The 7969-nt window shown below is 46.5% G+C and overlaps 1 protein-coding gene across 1 annotated transcript in view; it reads left to right on the top strand.

Annotated features, from left to right (window-relative positions):
• The first annotated feature begins 259 nt into the window (after nt 1-259).
• Nucleotides 260-7969, top strand: part of NR4A1 (nuclear receptor subfamily 4 group A member 1) — a 71842-nt gene continuing 64132 nt past the window's right edge. The window contains exon 1 of the mRNA XM_040341224.1: nt 260-454. The gene's annotated coding sequence lies outside the window, so the exon portion shown is untranslated. The remainder of the gene's footprint in view (nt 455-7969) is intronic.

Below are 7969 nucleotides of genomic sequence, written 5' to 3'. Positions count from 1 at the left end.
CTGCTCTGTATTTAGCGGTGTTCGTGCTGGGCGATCCTATAAATACCGTGTGCCCCCATTGTTGTCTATGGAGCGTGTGACACAAAAGGCATGAGAGCTATTTTGGTCTTTTCTTGTGTGCGGCTAATTTTAGCTCATTGATGCAGATAGAGGGATTCCACTGACGTCAATGGGACTGTGCCCTGACGTCACGGGCCCTCCTCCCCCGGCCAGCAGAGGGAAGGAGCTGGCAGAGAGAATGTGAGCGGAGCTGAGCTGAGCGCAGACACGCCGAGGAGTCAGGTTTCCCTGTCTGTCTGTCTCCCCCGGCCCGGGCTATGGGCTGCCTTCTACAGAGGGGGAGGAAGAAGAGGAGGAGGAGGGCTGCCAGTGACCTCGGGATCCCAGCTTGTTACACACAGCAGGTGGAGGGAACCTGATCACAGCACTGAGGACTACACACAGTGCCCCATGTGTAAGTACACAGGCTGCTCTTCTGCATGGCTTTCCTCTCACTCATTTACTTCTTCCTCTCATTTCCCAAACCTCTTCTGTGTCCCATGCCTTGTCCTGATCCTTATATTAGACCCCTGATTGTCTATAGCCAGAGGCGGCTTCATGCCATCATAGTGCTACATCTGGGGTCATAGTATTTCACAAGTGTGGGCAACTGTCTTCATATGAGGGGCCCCTCACAACTCCAAAGGGCCACCAATAACAGGCAGTGAATAAAATGCTATAGAAAGCTGCCAGGTATTACAGATATGAAGATGGGCAGAGACTGCGGGTTTGCTACAAGCGAGGGTCAGAGACTGCGGGTTTGCTACAAGCGAGGGTCAGAGACTGCGGGTTGGCTACAAGCGAGGGTCAGAGACTGCAGGTTTTGCTACAAGCGAGGGTCAGAGACTGCGGGTTTGCTACAAGCGAGGGTCAGAGACTGCGGGTTTGCTACAAGCGCGGGTCAGAGACTGCGGGTTTGCTACAAGCGAGGGTCAGAGACTGCGGGTTTGCTACAAGCGAGGGTCAGAGACTGCGAGTTTGCTACAAGCGAGGGTCAGAGACTGCGGGTTTGCTACAAGCGAGGGTCAGAGACTGCGGGTTTGCTACAAGCGAGGGTCAGAGACTGCGGGTTTGCTACAAGCGAGGGTGAGAGACTGCGGGTTTGCTACAAGCGAGGGTCAGAGACTGCGGGTTTGCTACAAGCGAGGGTCAGAGACTGCGGGTTTGCTACAAGCGAGGGTCAGAGACTGTGGGTTTGCTACAAGCGAGGGTCAGAGACTGCGGGTTTGCTACAAGCGAGGGTCAGAGACTGCAGGTTTTGCTACAAGCGAGGGTCAGAGACTGCGGGTTTGCTACAAGCGAAGGTCAGAGACTGCGGGTTTTGCTACAAGCGAGGGTCAGAGACTGCAGGTTTTGCTACAAGCGAGGGTCAGAGACTGCGGGTTTGCTACAAGCGAGGGTCAGAGACTGCGGGTTTGCTACAAGCGCGGGTCAGAGACTGCGGGTTTGCTACAAGCGAGGGTCAGAGACTGCGGGTTTGCTACAAGCGAGGGTCAGAGACTGCGAGTTTGCTACAAGCGAGGGTCAGAGACTGCGGGTTTGCTACAAGCGAGGGTCAGAGACTGCGGGTTTGCTACAAGCGAGGGTCAGAGACTGCGGGTTTGCTACAAGCGAGGGTGAGAGACTGCGGGTTTGCTACAAGCGAGGGTCAGAGACTGCGGGTTTGCTACAAGCGAGGGTCAGAGACTGCGGGTTTGCTACAAGCGAGGGTCAGAGACTGCGGGTTTGCTACAAGCGAGGGTCAGAGACTGCGGGTTTGCTACAAGCGAGGGTCAGAGACTGTGGGTTTGCTACAAGCGAGGGTCAGAGACTGCGGGTTTGCTACAAGCGAGGGTCAGAGACTGCAGGTTTTGCTACAAGCGAGGGTCAGAGACTGCGGGTTTGCTACAAGCGAAGGTCAGAGACTGCGGGTTTTGCTACAAGCGAGGGTCAGAGACTGGGGGTTTGCTACAAACGAGGGTCAGAGACTACAAGCAAACTACTGGCGAGGGCCGGTGACTACGGGCAGACTACTGGCGAGGGCCGGTGACTATTGGCAGACTACTGGCGAGGGCCGGTGACTATGGGCAGACTACTGGCGAGGGCCGGTGACTATGGGCAGACTACTGGCGAGGGCCGGTGACTATGGGCAGACTACTGGCGAGGGCCGGTGACTATGGGCAGACTACTGGCGAGGGCCGGTGACTATGGGCAGACTACTGGCGAGGGGCGGTGACTATGGGCAGACTACTGGCGAGGGCCGGTGACTATGGGCAGACTACTGGCGAGGGCCGGTGACTATGGGCAGAATACTGGCGAGGGCCGGTGACTATGGGCAGACTACTGGCGAGGGCCGGTGACTATGGGCAGACTACTGACGAGGGCCGGTGACTATGGGCAGACTACTGGCCAGGGCCGGTGACTATGGGCAGACTACTGGCGAGGGCCGGTGACTATGGGCAGACTACTGGCGAGGGCCGGTGACTATGGGCAGACTACTGGCGAGGGCTACAGGTAAAGGTTCAAAGATGACAGTCTTGCTACAGGTGAGCGTCAGAGACAACTGGCATGGCACATGTACCATAGTCTCTGACTCTCACTTGTAGCATGCCCTTAGTCTCTGACTATTACTTGGGATGTTTAGAGACTATGGGCATGCTACAAGTGTTGGTCAGAGACTGAAAACATGCTATAGGAGTTCTTGGAGCCTGTGGAATTGTACTGTGCAGGCATATTGAGGGGAATTTAATAAACCTGCACATGAACCAATCAGCTTCTATCTTCAGATTGTCCATTTAAGCTTTAAAAATGAAAACTAAAAGCTGATTGGTTGCAAGTCAGTCTCTCCGAAATTTGTCTGCTCCAGTCAAAAGGCTTGTTCAAACTTGGTGGTCGGGGGATGGTAAAACCACACAGTTGAGTCACATTTTTACCACTTCCTCTTTAACTGAAAAGGCAGCGGCCGGGTTACACATGAAGAAAAGCATCACTGCTGCAGGAAGGAATTTTACCCCATTGCACTCCGCAGGCACTGCCACCGACCTGTTTAAGTGAATGGAACCGGCACCTCTTCACCACCTGTCAAACGCCACTGAAAAGTGATCAGAGCGTGGATCACTTTTCAGAGGTGCAGCAGTCCCTCCTGCTAGTGGGAACTACCTGGACTTTTCTGTTATTACAGACACTTTCCAAATCACTTCTACCTTTCGTACTTTCCTACAGCTCTTTAAAAATCACTTGTTTTGATGTTTATCTGATTAAGGCGCAATTCACCAATATTTAAAGTGCTTGTAAACTCTTGTACAGTATATACACACTGATGTGACTGGCTTCAGGTGATGCATCAAATCCTCCGACATAAGTTGTACCTGTTTATCTGCTGCATTTCTTGAACCTATTATAAAAGGTAGGACAATAGAGCAGAACTAAAGTCTCAAATTAAAAAACTGTGAGCAGGCAGCACTTTATTGCAGAAGAGACCCGCAATGTCTCCTACCCGCCCGCTGTGTCTTCTTTAAATTGTACACTGAGCTGCGCATGCGCTTTACATTCCGGCACAGTGCCAGTGTGTTGAGATGATTGAACTCCTGTACGTGTGCGTAAGTGACGTCATCCCGTGCTGGCCAATCAAGATGGCTGGCACCTGGAAGGAGCCGGGAAGAAGATGCCAGTGAGACCTCTGAAGCAGAGGTAGATATTGCAGGCTTTAGGTCCCTTTTTAATGACACTAAAAGTTTTAGCGCACCAATAGACCCAAGTTGTACCAATGTATCCAGGATTTGCCAATGGGTAATGCTATAAAGCCCTTCTATAGGATAATATATATTTATAAGTTTCTCTTCTGATAATCTGCTTGTGCTACTTTGAGAGCGATGGACGCATGCAAGCTGCACTTTACTTGTAGAGAGATTACTAATGGGTGATTGATCTCATCTCTGAAGAGGAGAGGGCAGTTCGTTCTCTGTACATGGGCCAGTGTTTAGGCAGATGGGCTATAAGAGTTGGACCCCTTTCACTCCGATTAGATCAGCAGGGGCCAACCGCCATTCCCTCTCTTGATTCGCAGTGGGAGGGGCTGAGAATCCCCCACTGACGTCAGTCAGAAAGAGGAGAGGAGGAGAGAGGCAGCCAGTCACAAGCTACTGTATACAAAGGCATTTTTTTAACCAGTTAAGACCCGGACCAATATGCAGGTTAAGGACCTTGCTCCTTATTGCGATTCGGCACTGCGTCGCTTTAACTGACAATTGCGCGGTTGTGCGACGTGGCTCCCAAACAAAATTGGCGTTCTTTTTTTTTTTCCACAAATAGAGCTTTCTTTTGGTGGTATTTGATCACCTCTGCGGTTTTTATTTTTTGCGCTATAAACAAAAATAGAGTGACAATTTTGGAAAAAAAAAACTTTATAATAAAAAACCCCCAAAAAAATATATAAAAAAACATTTTTTTTCCTTAGTTTAGGCCGATATGTATTCTTCTGCATATTTTTGGTAAAAAATTGCAATAAGCATTTATTGATTGGTTTGCGCAAAATTTATAGCGTTTTCAAAATAGGGGATAGTTTTATGGCATTTTTATTCATTATATATATATATATATATAATTTTTTTTTTTTTACTAGTAATGGCAGCGATCAGCGTTTTTTTTTTTTTTTTGTGACTACGACATTATGGCGGACACTTTTGACAAATTTTTGGGACCATTGTCATTTTCGTGCTAAAAAAAATGCACTGATTACTGTGAAAATGACAATGGGCAGTGAAGGGGTTAACCACTAGGGAGCACTAAAGGGTTAAGTGTGTTAATGTTTTTTTTTCTAACTGTAGGGGGGCGTGCCTGGACGTGTGACGTCACTGATCGTTGTTTCCTATGACAGGGAACAAACGATCAGTGACACTGCCACAGAGAAGAACGGGGAAGGTTTGTTTACACTCACCTCTCCCTGTTCTTCACCTCCTGTGACCCGATCGCGGGACACCGGCGGCAAGCTCGCGATCCATGGCTGGGCTCTTAAAGGGGACGTACCTGTACGTCCCTGTGCCCAGCTGTGCCATTCTGTCGACATATATCGTTGTGCGGCGGTCCTTAAGTGGTTAAATAAAGCACATACAGTGGAGACATTGCATTATCTAACACAGGGGATTGCATGAAAATGCTAAAGTTACTGTATTTGCTGGCGTATAAGACTACCTTTTACACTTAAAACTGGCCAAAAAGCAGGGGTCGTCTAATACGCTGGGTCAGCAGCTTGGATGCCTGCTGGATGTGCAGTAATACTCTATGTAGCTTCGGCTACATACAGTATATACCGCTTAGCCAATCCCGGTGAGAGACGTATTCAAATTAATACAGAGTCTGTTCGGATTGGAGAAACAACCTCTGCCAATCCGAGCAGGCTACATACAGTAGCCTGCTCGGATTGGCTTTGAGAGTCAGAGAGGCGTGGGCTAATGATGTTACAGCCTCTGCCAATCCAAGCAGGCTTTGTATTCATTAATAGAATACATTGCTCGCTGTGATTGGCTCCAGTTCCAGCAAGAAGGAAGAAGAATATGGCTCCAGAAGGAAGAAATATGAAGCGCCGGAAGGGGGGTCGTCTTATACTGTGAGTACAGGCAAAACATCTTACACTGTAAAATTAGGGGGTCGTCTTATACGCCCAGTCGCCTTATACACCGGAAAATAGAGTATTTCAGCAGCAGGAGGGGCAGGCACTGCCACAAGCTGACAGGCAGGGAGGGAGGCAAAGACACAGGAAGTGGATCAATCCAAAAAAACTTTTTTTTTTTTAAAGTAGAACTAAACCCCCAAAATGCACACCTTCCAAAGATGTTTACATCCCTATGCGCACGTGCAGCTCAGTGTACATTCAGTACAAAACTTGGGGCAGTCAGGTAAGTTTCTGTTGCTGAGTCTCCAGTGCAATAAAAAGTTGCCTGCTTGCAGTTTTTGAAAATTTAGGTTTAGTTCCAGTTTAAAAAAATAAAAAAACTTAAATATTTGTGAACAGAGGGGTGCTGATGGTTTGGTTTTCTCCCCTGAAAGCCTTTTACTTCTTGTAGGGAAAAGTGGCTAAAGCCACGCAAAGTGTTTATGGATTCCATTGGCCTGAATACAGTATTGGTTTATTCTGCCCATTGGAATAAATGAATGCTCAAGCTTTAAACACATCTAGCTTTTAGGTTTATTTAGACCATGGGTGTTTTTTTTTTTTTTATTATAATTTTTTTTAATATTATTATTATTATTATTATTATTATTATTATCATTATTATTGTTTAACCTTTATTGGGTGTTCTTGTGTTCTTTAAAAAGTGATGCTTTACCACATTTACTAAGCTCTGGGGGAAGTTGCAAAGTACACAATCTATTTTCCTTTAGTAAATCCTTCCCAATGGCTTACTTAGAGGTGCTTTTACCGGCTAGAAAAAAAAGTCAAACACCCACAAAAAAGGCTTTTTTAACCCTGTGTACATGAGCCTTTTAATTTGCTTGTTATGTCTGGTACACACAGGATGAGATTATCAGACAATTGAACGAAAATTCTCATTCGCCAGAAAAAAAAAATTCAGAAGCGATGTAGTGTGTTTGTATTGTATTTTTTTTTAAATGACAACTGTACTGATTAACCACTTCCCATCCGCCATATAGTAAAATGACGGCGGAGGGGATGCACTCTTGTTTGCTGTTCTCGCGCACCTACGGTGTGACCCTGATCTTGTTAAAGAGGTGATGACATGGCTCTTTACTCATGTGATCGGCTGTGTCCAATCACATGTAAACACAGAATTACTGTTTATCGGCTCTCCTCGACTCACACTGACAACGTTTGAGGAGAGCCAATCGGCGGCACCTCCTCGCAGGGGAGACTTGTACAGGTAATCGGAGTTCTGATCATAAGTGCCCTGATTAAAGTACAGCCAAGTCCGTGCCCATTAGTGCTGCCTTTCAGTGCCTGCTCATCAGTGGTGCCCATCGATGCGACCTATCCGTGCTGCCTATCATTACCCACCAGCGCTGCCTATCAGTGCCATCTATCAGTGTGGCATATTGGTGCCTCCACATCAATGCTCATCAGTGGTGCCCATCTGTGCGACCTATCCGTGCTGCCTATCAGTGTGGCATATTAGTGCCTCCACATCAATGCCCATCAGTGAAGGAGAAAAATTACTTATTTACAAAATTTATTGACAGAAACTAACAGACGGTCGTTTTTTGTGATAGAAAAAAACGACGTTTTATGTGATGAAAAAAAACAACGTTTTTGAAACTTCATTTTTAAAAACGAAGAAGCATACACACCATCGTTTTTTCAAAATGCTCTAGCAAAGCGCGGTTACGTTCAGCACGTACGACGGCACTCTGTTCCATTCAAGCTCGCTTCATAACTTGCTTCTGAGCATGCGCGGGTTTAAAAACTTTGTTTTAAACGTTGTTTTGCCCACACACTATCGTTTTAAATGACACAAAAAACGACGTTTTGAAAAACGACACAAAAAATTCGAGCATGTTCAAATTTTTTTTTTTGTCGTTTTTCAGAAGACCTAAAACGACGTTTTCCCCACACACGGTCATTTTAAATGACGTTTTTAAAAACGACGGTTTTTTTTCATCACAAAAAACGACCGTGTGTATGCGGCATAAGGGAAAAAAATTGAAATTTTCAGTCTTGGCAAAAAATTCAAAACCCAGAAGCGATTAACCACTTCCATACCAGGCACTTACGCACCTTCCTGCCCAAGCCAATTTTCAGCTTTCAGCGCTGTCACACTTTGAATGACAATTGCGCGGTCTTGCTACACTGTACCCAAACAATTTTTTTTATAATTTTGTTCCCACAAATAGAGATTTCTTTTGGTGGTATTTGATCACCTCTGTGATATTTATATTTTTTGCGCAACAACTAAAAAAAGACCGAAAATTTGGAAAAAAATAAAGTTTTTATTTTTTC

This window comes from Rana temporaria, chromosome 2 (assembly GCF_905171775.1).
Source record: "Rana temporaria chromosome 2, aRanTem1.1, whole genome shotgun sequence".
NCBI classification, from domain to species: Eukaryota; Metazoa; Chordata; class Amphibia; order Anura; family Ranidae; genus Rana; species Rana temporaria.
Note: the sequence above shows the minus strand (reverse complement) of the source record. Positions and strands in the feature narration are given on the sequence as shown.